Source organism: Haliotis rubra, unplaced genomic scaffold (assembly GCF_003918875.1).
Source record: "Haliotis rubra isolate DU_JTF1 unplaced genomic scaffold, ASM391887v1 Scf778, whole genome shotgun sequence".
NCBI lineage: Eukaryota > Metazoa > Mollusca > Gastropoda > Lepetellida > Haliotidae > Haliotis > Haliotis rubra.
This window is the reverse complement of record NW_025767499.1, coordinates 184644-200729: the sequence shown is the minus strand read 5'-3', so window position 1 is coordinate 200729 and position 16086 is coordinate 184644. Positions and strand designations below refer to the sequence as shown.

At 38.8% G+C, this 16086-nt stretch overlaps 1 long non-coding RNA gene across 1 annotated transcript; it reads left to right on the top strand.

Moving 5' to 3' along the window:
- The first annotated feature begins 331 nt into the window (after nucleotides 1-331).
- Nucleotides 332-14378, top strand: LOC124260812. The gene is made up of 3 exons (XR_006894178.1): nucleotides 332-532; nucleotides 10893-10897; nucleotides 14368-14378. It is a non-coding gene; the product is annotated as an uncharacterized LOC124260812 (long non-coding RNA).
- The last annotated feature ends 1708 nt before the right edge of the window (nucleotides 14379-16086 follow it).

The following is a 16086-nucleotide window of genomic DNA, read 5'->3' as shown; positions in this document are numbered from 1 at the left end:
GTCGGAAAGATCAGTTGCCGAACGAAGCTAAGCGGATCTTTGGGACTGTTTAGCGTTAACAGGAGTTGGTACTGGGAGCGAAGAGTTCTAGTTGGGGTGTATAACCAGACAACAACTAACCAAAACATAAAGATAAACTGTCAGTTTTAAACATCTGTGTGCCATAATGATGACCTGCAAGATGAATGGCGTCGGATTCCTAATCAAGACGTCAGAAGACTCACCTTCTCATTTCGACGCCTGGTTCGGGCCTGCACAACTGCTAGAGTATTGAACAATATGTGCTTGCCAGAAAGTTGTAAAAGCTCCCAGTCGATTCTGCATTGGTGATCGAACACTGGACAATGCACCCAAATGTCATTCATGTGCCATTAGATCACGAGCTGCGTCGTTTTCCTTCTTGTTACCCATTAAATACTGTTTGCTGAATGATTGCTTTTTACAATAAAACATTTAATGTTACCATAATGTGCTTTTGTTTTGTTTTAGACCAGAAAAATATTTGGTGGCGGGTTTTTGGATGCTAGTTTACGTTTTTCCTGTTTTGTGGTTGTGATAAAAGAAACTTTCCCCAGACCTATGATAAATTGACATTAATTTATGCATTAGTACATGTTTCAAAACATTTTATGGTGGCCATGTGGAGGATATTTACAAAGATGACGCATCAGCGACCAGACTGACCCAGTTTGATTATACCATAAGTTCCCATGTTTGTCCACTTGAACATTCCATTGCCTTTTGCATGCATTTGTGCCTGGTGCCACCGGTTGGAGTGAATGAGTTTAGTGTTACGCCACACTCAGCAATATTCCAGCTATGTGGCGGTGATCTGTAAATAATCGAGTCTGGACCGGACAATCCAGGGATCAACATTATGAGCATCGATCTACGCAATTGGGATACGATGATATATGTCAACCAAGCCTGACCCCCTGATCCCGTTAGTAGCCTCTTACAACAAACATGGGCTGCTGAAGATCAATTCTAACCCGGATCTTCACGGGTCTCCACAGGTTGAAAGAATACACCGTGTGTGATCATTGTTTGACAGATTCATGTTTTATCACTTTGTACAGTGTCTTCTGGTACATATGTACTCTGCACATCTGCATCGGCCAGCGTTAATGAAAGAATGTTGTTTCACCAAATATATTGTGATGAGAGAAAAATGAGTCAAAAGTTTGAGACATGACATTTACAACAGATTAACATGGATTTCATTAATTAACATTAAATATGGATAAAGACGGGATTCTTACTCAGCATTTATTGCAAAGTTAAAACAAATACTTTATTTTCGAGGCATGGTAACGGATCAGTTGATCGTGGCTCGTTTGAAAAATGTACAGGAAGTTCACGGCTTGGCATTTAACCAGGTCCTCATGCTGATCCGATTTCGCATTTGGGAAATTTGTGTCTCTGTCGAATTGGAAAGATACGCCTACAGCTGCATTATATCAGCCTAGTCTTGAAATGCCAGGCAGTTTATGGAAGCGTATCAGTGTCACGGTATAACATAAATGCATAATATATAATTGAGTCTACTTGAATGATATTTGAATCTGTGAAAAAGATACTTTCATCCACTTGGAACCTTTTCTTTGTTTACTGAAATTATCTGCTACATAGTTGAGAAAAGAAGCTTGACTGTGGCATTTCCATGGGGTGTCTGCACATGACGCAGACCTTTAGGTTCCAAACTATGCACATGACGCAGACCTTTAGGTTCCAAACTATGCACATGACGCAGACCTTTAGGTTCCAAACTATGCACATGACGCAGACCTTTAGGTTCCAAACTATGCACATGACGCTGACCTTTAGGTTCCAAACTATGCACATGACGCAGACCTTTAGGTTCCAAACTATGCACATAACGCAGACCTTTAGGTTCCAAAATATGCACATGACGCAAACCTTTAGGTTCCAAACTATGTACATGAGGCAGACCTTTAGGTTCCAAACTATGCACATGACGCAGACCTTTAGGTTTCAAACTATGCACATGACGCAGACCTTTAGGTTTCAAACTATGCACATGACGCAGACCTTTAAATTTCAAACTATGCACATGACGCAGACCTTAGGTTTCAAACTCTGCATGTGACGCAGACCTTTAGATTTCAAACTATGCACATTACGCAGACCTTTAGGTTTCAAAATATGCACATGATACAGACCTTTAGATTTCAAAATATGCACATGACGCAGACCTTCAGATTTCAAACTATGCACATGACGCAGACCTTTAGATTTCAAACTATGCACATGACCCTGACCTTTAGATTTCAAACTATGCACATGAGGCAGACCTTCAAATTTCAAACTATGCACATGACGCTGACCTTTAGATTTCAAACTATGCACATGAGGCAGACCTTTAGATTCCAAACTATGCACATGAGGCAGACCTTTAGATTTCAAACTATGCACATGACGCTGACCTTCAAATTTCAAACTATGCACATGACGCAGACCTTTAGATTTCAAACTATGCACATGACGCAGACCTTCAGATTTCAAACTATGCACATGACGCAGACCTTTAGATTTCAAACTATGCACATGACGCAGACCTTCAAATTTCAAACTATGCACATGACGCAGACCTTCAAATTTCAAACTATGCACATGACGCAGACCTTTAGATTTCAAACTATGCACATGACGCAGACCTTCAAATTTCAAACTATGCACATGACACTGACCTTCAAATTTCAAACTATGCACATGACGCAGACCTTTAGATTTCAAACTATGCACATGACGCTGACCTTTAGATTTCAAACTATGCACATGAGGCAGACCTTCAAATTTCAAACTATGCACATGACACAGACCTTCAAATTTCAAACTATGCACATGACGCAGACCTTCAAATTTCAAACTATGCACATGACGCAGACCTTTAGATTTCAAACTATGCACATGACGCAGACCTTTAGATTTCAAACTATGCACATGAGGCAGACCTTCAAATTTCAAACTATGCACATGAGGCAGACCTTCAAAATTTCAAACTATGCACATGACGCAGACCTTTAGATTTCAAACTATGCACATGACGCAGACCTTCAAATTTCAAACTATGCACATGACGCAGACCTTTAGGTTTCAAACTATGCACATGACGCTGACCTTTAGATTTCAAACTATGCACATGAGGCAGACCTTTAGATTTCTAACTATGCACATGACGCAGACCTTTAGATTTCAAACTATGCACATAAGGCAGACCTTTAGATTTCAAACTATGCACATGACGCAGACCTTTAGATTTCAAACTATGCACATGACGCAGACCTTCAGATTTCAAACTATGCACATGAGGCAGACCTTTAGATTTCAAACTATGCACATGACGCAGACCTTCAAATTTCAAACTATGCACATGACGCTGACCTTTAGGTTTCAAACTATGCACATGACGCAGACCTTTAGATTTCAAACTATGCACATGAGGCAGACCTTTAGATTCCAAACTATGCACATGACACAGACCTTCAAATTTCAAACTATGCACATTAGGCAGACCTTCAGATTTCAAACTATGCACATGAGGCAGACCTTTAGATTTCAAACTATGCACATGAGGCAGACCTTCAAATTTTAAACTATGCACATGAGGCAGACCTTTTTTTCCTTTGATGTTCACCGATCTGGTCTTGCAGCTGACTGGTGTTTGTTTAGTGGCTTAAAGATGAGTGACTAATTAACTTAGTGAATACTGATCAATCAGGTATCACCTATCTGAGTAGGTTTTCACCAACATTGAACCGTGTTCAAAATGACACCTGTCACTTAATCATAATAATATGATATTAATGTGTGTGGGGATTTATGTACAGACCGAACAAGAGAATAGATTTCCTGGCGCTGCCTTGACAAGAACTGTGGATCACCAGCTTCGACGTCGAATGACATCATCACAATGGTTAGCTATAACCACAACCACCCACCTGTACACAATGAAATTAAGGTAAGGCATTTTACAAGTTCTATAATATCAAATATATTCGAATATAAATACATTGTGGCATGAACTATAAGAATTTTTGCTTGTGAATATAATGTAAGTTGAGAAGAAAAAAACATAATGAAAACTGGCTTAACCCTACTGGCCAAAAGCACATGACACAGACCTAATTTGTCCCTCGCAAAGCTAGAAGTCTGCTTCATGTGCGTAAACCTTCCATGGCTTGGTCTCCCACGAGGTTCACTTGCATTGTTAATGTGTGTACATGCGCAATGCTTACCTGGTAGGTTTCACCTGCATTGTGATCATGTTGTTACCTTTGGCGTATCACTGGATTATCTGGTCCAGACTTGATTTGTTTACAAACAACATCGCACAGCTGTAATGTTTCTGAAACAAATATATACTCATGATATAGTCACAATTGTACAGTCGACTCTAATTTTAGCAGCAATTTCTTATGAATATGGAAAGGGTTTTGTCGCTTTTATTTACACATGCACACATGTATCACAAATATTTGCCCTTTCGTGGGGATTCCGGGCCTAATGGGTCCCAAGTAGACTATGTTTGTTTTATATTGTGAAAAGGATCCAGAATCTTGATGCATGTGTATATAGGATGAGGTCATGTAAAATCATTTTGAACACAGCTAGAAAAATATCTTTATGACACTTTGCCATTTGAAGTCAAGTTTGAAGAAAACCAGAAACTGTTGGCCATCAGTCACAACAACTTTAAATTAATTATCTGTAGTATTCAAGGAGAACATTAATCTACATTTCTAGTATTAATAAGGAAACACAACACTAATCACTTTTACCAAAACATTTATCTGGTTGAAGTATTGTTAGCACAATACATAACACTATGACGTCTTTTCATTATACATGATGTGATCTTTGTGAACTATTTAGCTGAAGGTTAATAGTTTTCAAGAGGCAACTTTACAAAATGATTATTAAGACAAATTAGTGCCCGCACTTTATATCCTGACTTTTCTTGACAACGAAATCGTATATAGCAGTGTATGAAATAAGCCCCAAACCCAGCCAGACACCAGCCCAAAATGGATTTAACCAGACCTGACACCAAGATATGGTGAATTTACTCAGATGTATGGAATATTACGAGACTATCGGGCTGGCTAGCTGTAATTTACAGGCGCGTAGCAAGGGATTTATTTCGTGTAAGCCCGATAGGTTGCAAAGCTTTTTATTTAGATACTATTTGAGGGCTTTAGCAACAATCATGTGTAAGCCTGGGCATTTTTTTATAATGGTAGCTACGCCCCTAGTAAATCTAGACCGTCCGTCAGAACTCTATCCCGCCTCCGGCGGTCGGAGGGGCCTTATTTCATACACTGGTGTAGTGTAATACGCCCCGTGTAAATTAACACGAATAAAGACAATTATGAAAAACAAAAACAACACCAATAACTGTGTGGGCCTTAGGTTTATTTGTATTATGCTTGACGCATTATGTTGCAATAAACAATGGTCTCTTTGTTTTGTGCCATGACGGTCAGTAAGTCGTTGATTTGTTTGTTTGTTTGTTTGTTTTTCACCGCACTCAACAATATTCAAGCTACATGGCGGCGGGCTGTAAATAATCCAGTCTGGACCAGACAATCCACTGATCAATATCATGATCATCGATCTACACAGTTGGGATACGATTACAAGTGTCAATAAGGTAATCAGCAGTAGTCTGTGTATTGGTATGATCAGCGTTTTAGTTGCATAAGATTCATGCTGAATGAACGACTGAAGTTCTCGGATCTCAGGTCAGGACTCAGAGCTTCATCACTTTGGTGAAACCCACTCACACGTGAATGGCGCGGACTAACCTCTAGCTATAATCAGGGCCAGTTTGTTTTTTTATTATAAATTCAGAATCACAGATTTCTGACACTTTTAAATATAAACGTGGGCCGTAACACTGCACTGCTAATTGGTTATCTCCCTTACCGGAAGAGGTTGCATTTCCACAGGTCATCCAACGCATTCTCAGTGCAGAATGACGGTTTTACACTCTGAGATACTATACACAAAGAACTTAATTAAGCACCCCCTGTATTTTTGCAATGATAGTTTTTCTGCACATACATAAATCTTCTAATGGGGATTATGATGGAAAAACATTTTTCTGACCCGTATGGTTAGATTTCATGTTGATTTTATGATGATAATTGCTCATTTAAACACACGCACACACACTGATTTTCATACAAAACCATGTCTATACAAGTGTGGCCCCTGAATGTTTAATGTTGAATTTATTGGTGAATGTGAACATTCAAAATTTTATTTTGCGTATCTTACACGATTCAAGGTCAATACCGAGTGTAACCTCCATGTGACTGTATGACAGCCAGCACTCTCCTCCTCATACCCCCGTCAGTCTCCTGATCCTCTGAAGGGGCAGTCTACGCCATTCCTCGTGTAAAGCAGCTTCCAACTGGGCCAGGTTCTGTACAGGAAGATCCCCTTGTTGCACATGACGACCATTCATGTCCCAGATATGCACCAAAGGGTTGAGATCAGGGCTCATTCTATTGTGAGATATGTCAGGGAGTACTTAACTAAGTTCTTTGTATATATTTGAAACAAGTGGGTTATACACCATGTGGATTCTAAAACTTAAATGAATTTTGTAGTGACCGAAAATAAGCGAGTTCAGGAAGATTAGCAACAGGCGGACGAGGGAAAAAGATTATGACTAATTGTGTCACATGAAATTTTAAAATCTAGATCACTTGGCAATAGTCCTTGAATTATATATACACAATGTAGATCAAGGCACTTTGCTTGGTTAGCGACTTTTTAATAATGTATATGAAGAAAGATCAAGTTGACATGTTTTCTTATGAATGTGCCTGGATAATAGAATGGGTTTTTTATTACACCAGCACATCAATTTCCACTGCAGGGGCGGGGAAATAAGACAAGACAACTTTTCCTTCATTTCATGTGGGAATGAAAATTCGGTTCCGGCGTCAACAAGTCAGCGAGTCTGACCAACCGATCCCGTTAGTCGCCTTTTACAACAAGCATGGATTGTTGAAGACCAATTGAAACCCGAATGTTCACGGGTAAGAGAACAATAGGACGGCAAAGTCAATGTCATTAACTCTCTGCACTTACACAGCATTCACCTGACAAGAAAGAAGTTGTTAAGAATACAAAAGGTCAGGTATTCATCACATATTTCAGCGGGACATAATCTTGGATACAAATGAGTTTTACATCCTCCCTCAGTTAAATATTTCAGTAATGAGAATCTTGACTTATTGCTATACAACCAGCCCAGTTTGTCGCAAAGCGCTCACACGTGGGACCCTAATGTACATGGAATATAATACCCGTGTAGTTGAAACCCATTAGAATGGAGTTCGATATAAACAAATAGCAACACTCGTAGTCTCAGTGACGATGACACTATAAAAGTGTAGCTATTGTGTATATCGAGTTCCATTCTAATGGGTATTACATTTCAAACCCATTGAGATGGAATTCGGTATAAATAATAGCTACACTTGTATAGTGCCATCCGCGCTGGAAATTCCTGGCAGCCATATTGAAAAATCAAGTCATTGCTAATACTCAGCTAATAATTTTCAAATAACACAGAAAATTAAAGTTGTGCTAATATTTTGGGGATTTTAAAGATTTTGAACATTCTTGTTCTTGGAACCAATTTTTTCATCCGAAAATGCCTTACTAATGAAGACGAAGTCATATTTCATTAATTAATAAACATCTCATTATCTCGTTAATAAATGTTTTGACCTCAAGACTTTGAGAACCATTACGTGTGTCAACGTCATGTTAGTCACCAGCAAGAAGTTCTCTAAAAGCAAACCTTTCTGAGGTAGGAACATATGTTACACTGTCAGAGAATCGATATTCAATATGTGTAGGTTGCTTCGTGTGAACGAACCGCCGCCATATAGCTGGAATATTGCTGAGTGCGGCGTAAAACCAAACTGACTCACTCACTTGTGTGGACGAGAAACGTTATCCTTGGACTTGCTGTGGCATGCTAAGTTTATACGTTATACATTGGGTGACACGTGTTAAAGAGTTATTACTTTAACTTTATTTTACATGGATATCCCAAGAACATGTTTTGTAGAAGATGGATTGATATCCAAATCCAAACTTGGTATAACAAATATGTATTCTTCTGTATTTCTTAGACGTTATGGATCTTGTAAATCATTACTAACACTCGATTTACATCTTTCAAATTTTGAGAAAGCTCTTAACAGAGTTTTAGCCAAATTCCGATGTTTATCTCATTTAAAGATGCTAAAACGTACAGCGAAATGGAGACGTCACGGAGATCAATGAAGACAGACATTTGTATATCTTATGACAAAACTAAATAGCAAATTCTTAAAATGTTTGTTTTCTGGAAGCCGCGGTGGCTGAGCGGTCTAGGCGTCTGAATTTGTGTGCTGGCGATTAGGTGCCTGACTCTGAGGGTGTGGGTTCGATTCCTGGATGGGACTCAATCCCCCAAAAGTACTAGAATCTGTACTTTACTAAGAAAGTGTAATCCCAAATATAACATACGTTATATAAAAATTCTTAAAAGGTTTAGCTATTAAGAGGCATTTAAATATTAAATGATGTTTTCAGATCCTTATTCTCATGCAACACACATCAACAAGCAGTATGTCTGTGATTGTGTTCTGAGTTATTGGGTCTCTAACACATAAAAACACTGCCTGGTTATCGGTGGTACATGTCGACCGGCGTTGTTTTCTCTTCAGTGCCATGGAGATTTTGCAAACTTTGCAGGTTTTCGTTATTCAAACATGTAATAAAAACTCAATTACAAAAATGAACAAAAAACCCGAACTGATCTGCTGCGTGAAATATTATTACTTATATCACTATTTTACTGATGTTTCAAAATACAGATACTATTATTCTAGATTAATTTACCTTCATATCAAATTTCCAGTGTTTGCAATATTCATCAGAGCATTATGTTATAGACTGTATCACATTCATACATATTTATAGGCAGTCTTATATTACTCCAAATGTCAAATGTTTGATCATTAATGTTTAGTTATGTCGCACATTTCACTGTGGGCCTAATTCCTAGAGCAAACCTCGAGATGAGTTTCTATCCTTAATGTATTATGTTATAGACTGTATCACGTTCATACATGGGCAGTCTTATATTACTCCAAATGTCAAATGTTTGATCATTAATTTTTAGTTATGTCGCACATTTCACTGTGGGCCTAATTCCTTGTGAAAACCTCGAGATGAGTTTCTATCCTTAATGTTTCGACGAGGGAAAGTGAATAAGAAAGGCATGATACTTTATGCCTGACAAGTTCTTTACTATATATATTATGATGGGACGTGTCGGTTTCGGTTTTTAAACTGTTGTCAAGCATACTCTTGCTTTGACTATTCATCAACATCTAAAATCAATCTGTAACTTCAAATAGAGGAAACGTGAAAATACACAATGAAAATTCGGGATAATCTCATATAATGTTGTACTGACGAGGGGGTAGGCACCGACAACTACAGTCTAATCAATTTTCTTGGAAGGTTAATACTCCGGGGGTAGGTTACTTGGGAGGGTAAGTTCTCAATATAGTAAATGTATATAGATCTGTGTGTCTATAGTCTGCTTTATGTCTCGTGGGCTGGATGGCCCGATATTGTATATTTGTATGAATTACTGTATTGCAATACTTGTTCATTAAATGTGATATGATCATAAAATACCAGTAACAGCTTCATATTCTAGTAACAAACATTTAACCATTGAACTATAAAGTTAAAAGTTTAAACAACATTTCAGTGGTATCTTGATGTGGTGGTTTTGTGCTGGATAATGTCTTCGAACTTGATCACTCTGCCGAAATCGATCATAGCGGGTAAGGCGTTGTCACAGACACGAGAAGACGTGGCACTGCTTTGTGAGTATGGAACCAATTCCTTTAAATGTCAGGCAACCACATCCAACATCAAATGTATATTCTGCCATATCATTTTGGAAACGTGCGTTCTGGTCAGTCAGTTTGTATATTGTTTAACTCCACAATTCTCCAGCTATTTGACGGCCGTCTGTAAATAATCGCGTCTGGGCCAAACAATCCAGTGATTGACATCACCAGCATCGATCTACTCAATGGGATACGCTGTTGTGTCAACCAAGTCAACAAATCTGACCACGTGATCCCGTCAGTCGCCTCCTAAGACAAGCATGGGTCGAACGGCCTAAACCCTCTGCATGACAGTTTCTACATTGTTGTAGCTACGAAATCAAAGACGAAACCCCTTGCCTTGTTAGCTGTACATTTTACTAGGAAATCGGCTACATTTTATGGAAAGAACTAACAGATATAGATATAGAACGTCAGTGCAAGAGAATACTACGTCTTGACTATCCTCTGAAACAAATCCTCTCGGTGTAAAGGGGAAAATAGCTGAGTGTGAAAATCAGTGAAGACACCATTATAACTGGTTTTACTTTAAGTGGGGTCAGACAAGGTTGTGTTACCAGCCTGTTTTGATTTCCAATGTTTATTCAGAATTTCATGTGATTGAAGATACAGATGTAAGAGGCATATTCATAGGTGTGGAATATTTGGAACTACTGTGATCAATGTATGCTGTGTTTGTGACACTGATATTGGTTTTTAAAAAAAGAATTACATTGAATGCTATATGTATGGATTACTGAAAATCCGTGGTGACACCAGCTGTTCGTGAAATATATTCCCACCTTTCTATCGATTTCTCATTTAGAACAAACTGTACATTTAATGGTCTATTATACTGTGTTAAAGGCCGTGGCCGCATTGATGTCAAACATGGTTAGATTTCGCAGCCACTGTAATGTAAACATTTGTTTGTGTAAATAGGTGTGCCAGATACAGTATATTGTATTATTCAGTAATGTACACATTAGTTTTAAGTCATTTAATAGTTTTATGTATATTTGAATATTAACAGCTGCTTTCAGCTTTATTCACTATATTCATCATGACAAAGTTCTATTATTAGCTATATAGCCAGTATCATTTTAGTTTAATTGAGGGTGGTTAGGTAGGGTTACCACATTGAAAGCTGACTGTATGATTTGAACTCGTGTCCCTTGTCTTAAATCAATTCTGCACGTCACATTAACCTTTTACACAAGCAAGACGTTTGTCTGTCGTGAGTTTGAAATTACCACCTGCTCATACCTCGCGTGTCAGTTTAATCTGTTATATTAATTACTGAGTGTATATCTTTAATGTTACATTTCTAATGTCAGTGTGTAAATAAACAGGTTAACTTTAACAGCATACCAAGTGTAAATAATAAATCAATCAGGTTTGAATGAATTTCAATTGATAGAATTCATTCTAAATGCATCCAAATAATTATATTTTTCGTTAAAGTGTTTTTAGATTCCTAGGAATGTTTGATGTTTGAACGTTTGAGAGATTGATTTCATGTATGTAAGTATGAATGTGATACTAACATGAGCTGTGGTTTATATTTATCAATGATAAATGATAATATCTGTTTGTGAGTGAGCGACTGAATGAGTGAGTGAGTAAGGTTTTACGCCGCTATAAGCAATATTCTAGCAACATCACAGTGGGGGACACCAGGAATGGGCTTCACACATTGTACCAATGTGAGGAATCGAACCCGGGTCTTCGGCGTGACGAGCGAACGCTTTAACCACTAGGCTACCCCACCGCCCCTAGCTACCCTGAGTATAAGAAAGACGAGCATGTACTAAAGCACCTCTGTTGTAGTTACTATACCTTTAACGAAGGATACTGTCTATTCGGATTATAGGTACGCTTATCATCTGGCATGGTGGCACTGTACTACTGAATCCTACTGTCACACATCGGGTATGAATTACTTTGTATTGATTATACATGTCTATGTAATTTATTTATTCTATTTTGGCATGTGTATTACATTCACACCACACTTATTCGATTTGAATGTATGAAATACACCAAGGAGTTATCTCCCCTTGGAATTTATTGTTTTAGAATCTGATTAATATTTCATCTGAACTATTCACCTTGGGCTATTTTAACATCTCATGTATATAGTGTGACACTGTATTTATTGAATTATAGATTATTTCAGGGTTTGGTAAAAGCTCGTGGAATTCACTCACTCACTCACTCACTCACCCGGTTACACTTCCCACCGACAATATCTATAGTACCACTATGTTGGTTTCGATTCTGTAATAGTAATGTCAAGTACATGCTAATGTTTTAAACATTATTATTTTATGTCAGTGAAACTGTAGTTAGTACCTGTATGTTAGTGTAGAGTCAGAGAAGGAAGTGTGAATATATGTGGACGCTGATGAACGGATATGCCTTAACCTGGATTAGGGATTGTGTTCGTGGGGGTTGGCGGGTAGTGGAGCAGCTGAGGTGGATAAGAGGGGGCGGATCATGACACTTATGTCGGGAAGCTCTGTGTGGGTGAGGAAAGATATCTGTATATATGTATTAGGGTTGTATTGGTATGGGCCTGTGGAGAAGGGGTGGGGTGGATACGACGGGTATAGTACATACTAACTCACATTACGTCACATAAGCGTGTGAATGAAATATACATGTGCTACTGTAGTTTGTGTTAATTTAACTGTTATATTGTGTGTTTGCTGCTGGTATTTTACAACATTTAAATGAATATTTATGAGAATTGATGTCTCATTGACCCACTAGACTGGGTGCTGTCCCCTATTGAAATGTGTTAAATGAAGCAACTCGAAAAGAACAGCAGCTGACATCCAAACAATAAATTATCTTCTTCGTCTGCGATGGCAAGTAATCAGTGAATTATAATATTAGCTACCCTGAGTGAGTGAGTTTAGTAGGAATATTAAAGATACATTCCCCTCACTGTATCAATAATCGATCGATATTTAGTTAACGATGATCGATCTCCATGGTCTATGTCGATGGCCAGTCCTACCTATAATACAAGATTATCTCCTATTTCATAGAATCTATTAAACAAATTTGATCCGAACCTAACGACAGTCTTGGTAATACGTGGTCTTTAAATCAAACGTAATATATTATTAAGGTACCTGTTTCGTGTTGCTTAGTATTATACAAACACATGCCTTATGATATAAATGCTGAGAAAATCTGTTTTGAGTAACTTTCTTTTTACAGTTAAACTATCCAATTGCGAGCCAGTATCATGTTCTAGCTTTAATTCCTTCAATGGAAGTACAGTTGGGTTACATTCATGTTTTCTTTAGACCGGCTGAAGGCAACCATAGATTAACTGAATAATTCAGAGTAAGATCAGTTTTCCGGACAATAACATCAGCAGATCCAAATTGATCCTCATCGATGGATCTCAGCGCGTGGTTGGCTTTGTGCATTGATGGTTATTCTAGGAAACGTCTCTTGATATCATGCCATTAAGATAAGAGTATCAGATAAGCAGAGTTCTGGGATATGGATTTTCGTTTGTTTCAAAATTGCGACGGTTAATATTTCAACGACATGAACATTGGAAGATGCGCTATGTTGATAGTATATTGGTACTTATCTCAATGCTAAGTTTAATTTACTAGCTTCCTAATTACCGAATAAGTTATTGAATATACATGTATAGAGAATCTCACCCAAGTGTCTTCTGATATCAATTATATCAACACGAGTTGATAAAGTTACAAATATCCGAGGCTTGCCGAGGATCAACGAGTGTTGATATATTTGATATCAGAAGACACGAGGGTGAGATTCTATTTATCATCCAAAATCACTCTTCATTGGGTTTCAATGAAAAATGTACATCTCTGAACATGGTACTGGCTTGCAGTGAAGCGATGTCATAGCATTGTGACGTCATCAAGTTCCCAATGGTTCCCAATGACGTAGATCGATGTTCATGTTGTTGATCACTGGATTGTCTGGTCCTGACTCGATTATTTACAGATCGCCGCCATATAGCTGAGTGCAGCGTAAAACTAAACTCACTCACTCACTAGTATGCGAACCTAATATCTTGGGGCCTTACTTTCAGAGAACAATCTTATTTTTTAAATCTTCAGAAGGGATTTGTAGACAATCTCAGACATCGACACCGCCCTATTGAGAACTGCAAGTCCCGTTTTATGGAAGTCTCGTTCGAAACATACAACAATCGAATTGCCACAGACCTCTCTCTACAATATGTTTTTCAAATTATTGTGTCTTACTCCAAGGGCATCACTTGCAGCCTCTTGGTACCGAGGCTGGAGGACCTTCGGTGCATCTGCTCCGTGAGTGTTCAGACAATCAGCATTCTGCTTCCTCTCTGGTCTGGGCTCAAGACAGCAGGCTGTATGCTCTACGCCCCGTTACATACACCTGTCAGTGCATACACACTGATGATCGTGTGTGTCATTCTCATTGGTTGCTTTGTGCTGGCAATACCACTGTGGCTGCAGCTGCAACCTCAAGGGCAGTAGAAGGTTGTCTCTGTGACATAATCTCATCACTTTGCCCCTTGAGCTCTGTACATGATCTATGTACACATCAGTCTTTAATCCCATCTCACTGTCCTCCTGTAGGTAGTATTAATGTTGCTTGTATCATATTCTGTCCTTCGAAAGAAGTAGCCAGAAACGTCGTGTTGTAAATAATAAAAAAGTTGTAAATCCATACCATACGTTGTTATGTCACTTTACTATTACATCTCTCTTAGTACTTGGTGTTACAAAAGGTCTCCATCATGTTACGTTTGCCAGGAGAAAACAGACTTAGATATCATTTTCAGTGCTAATAGGTTGAGTCAATTTTAAGTTGAAACTTAACGCCACGTCGGCGGACTTAATTACAGACACATGGCAAAAAGAACACTAAACATTAATCAAAAGGCCAATAAAATAGCACCGTCACAGTTGTAGAATAGAAAAACCTGATATACAGTGTATTAAGTCCAGGCTACAGACATGCAGGGGGTGAGGTGAGGTGAGGTGAAATTGGGTTTTACGTCGTGCTTGAGAATATTTCGCTCATATGACGACGTGCATGCGTGTATGTGTATGTGCGGCTGCTTGTACTAGCCCAGACTTAAGCTGGTTTTATAGTGCTAACCCACTGAGATACCATGCCGCAGTGAAGCATGAATACCCCACTCAGACACATTATACTCCGAGCCGACCAGTCCTTGTTGTACCCATTAATGCCGAGCGCCAGGCAAGGACCAACAAGTACCATATTTTAACGTCTTTTGGTATGACGCGGTCGGGGATCGAACCCGCGACCTCCCGCTCTCCGGGCGGACGCTCTAACCACAACACCACGGAGGCGGTCACAGACATGCAGGAACCAAAGCTAGACCACCTAAAGGGATACAGCAAGGCCGAGAATATTATAAAGTCAGGTATAGTTATCCATCAATTATATCAGACTTTGTCACCCGGTGGCTGCAATGATGAAACAAGTCTTTGTCAAGGGAGTTGTTTACCCTTTCACATAATGACACTGGTAGTAAGCGCTGGGAACGCCTAGGGGCATGGTTATCTCCCCTTTCTCAGCGACACAATTCCTCCTTGTTAGTCGTCTACGATCAGCCATCATCTGAACCATTCCATCAAATGTGGGATCTCAGACAGAGAATCTACTGCGTATATATGTGTGCTTTACCCCAGTTTGAACAATACTCGCCATTTTGCATGATATGTTTATATGTTTGCCTGGACGATCACCTTGAGCAGGATTCAAACAAGAGACTCCGAAGAGACTCATTTCCAGAGACTGCGGCAACCTAGACGAGCTAAACTCTATAGACTTGCATATGAGCTTCACCGGATATATTTTTTGAGCAGGATTCAAACAAGAAAAACAAACAAAAAGAGCCCCACGCATTCCTTTGGATGGTGGATTTTTCATCAGCATTAGCTTTCTTGCGTCTTGAATGTTTTAGGGGTAGCACTGATATTGTGTGAGAGCTGCTTCTCCTGTTTGAAACTCATAGCACTCTAGATATATCTAAGAACTTAATGGTCATTGTGACGTCATTTTATTATGCTGTGACGATGCCTGGGCGATGTTTATGTGGGGTGCTTTAAGCGCAGTAATATCACAGGTA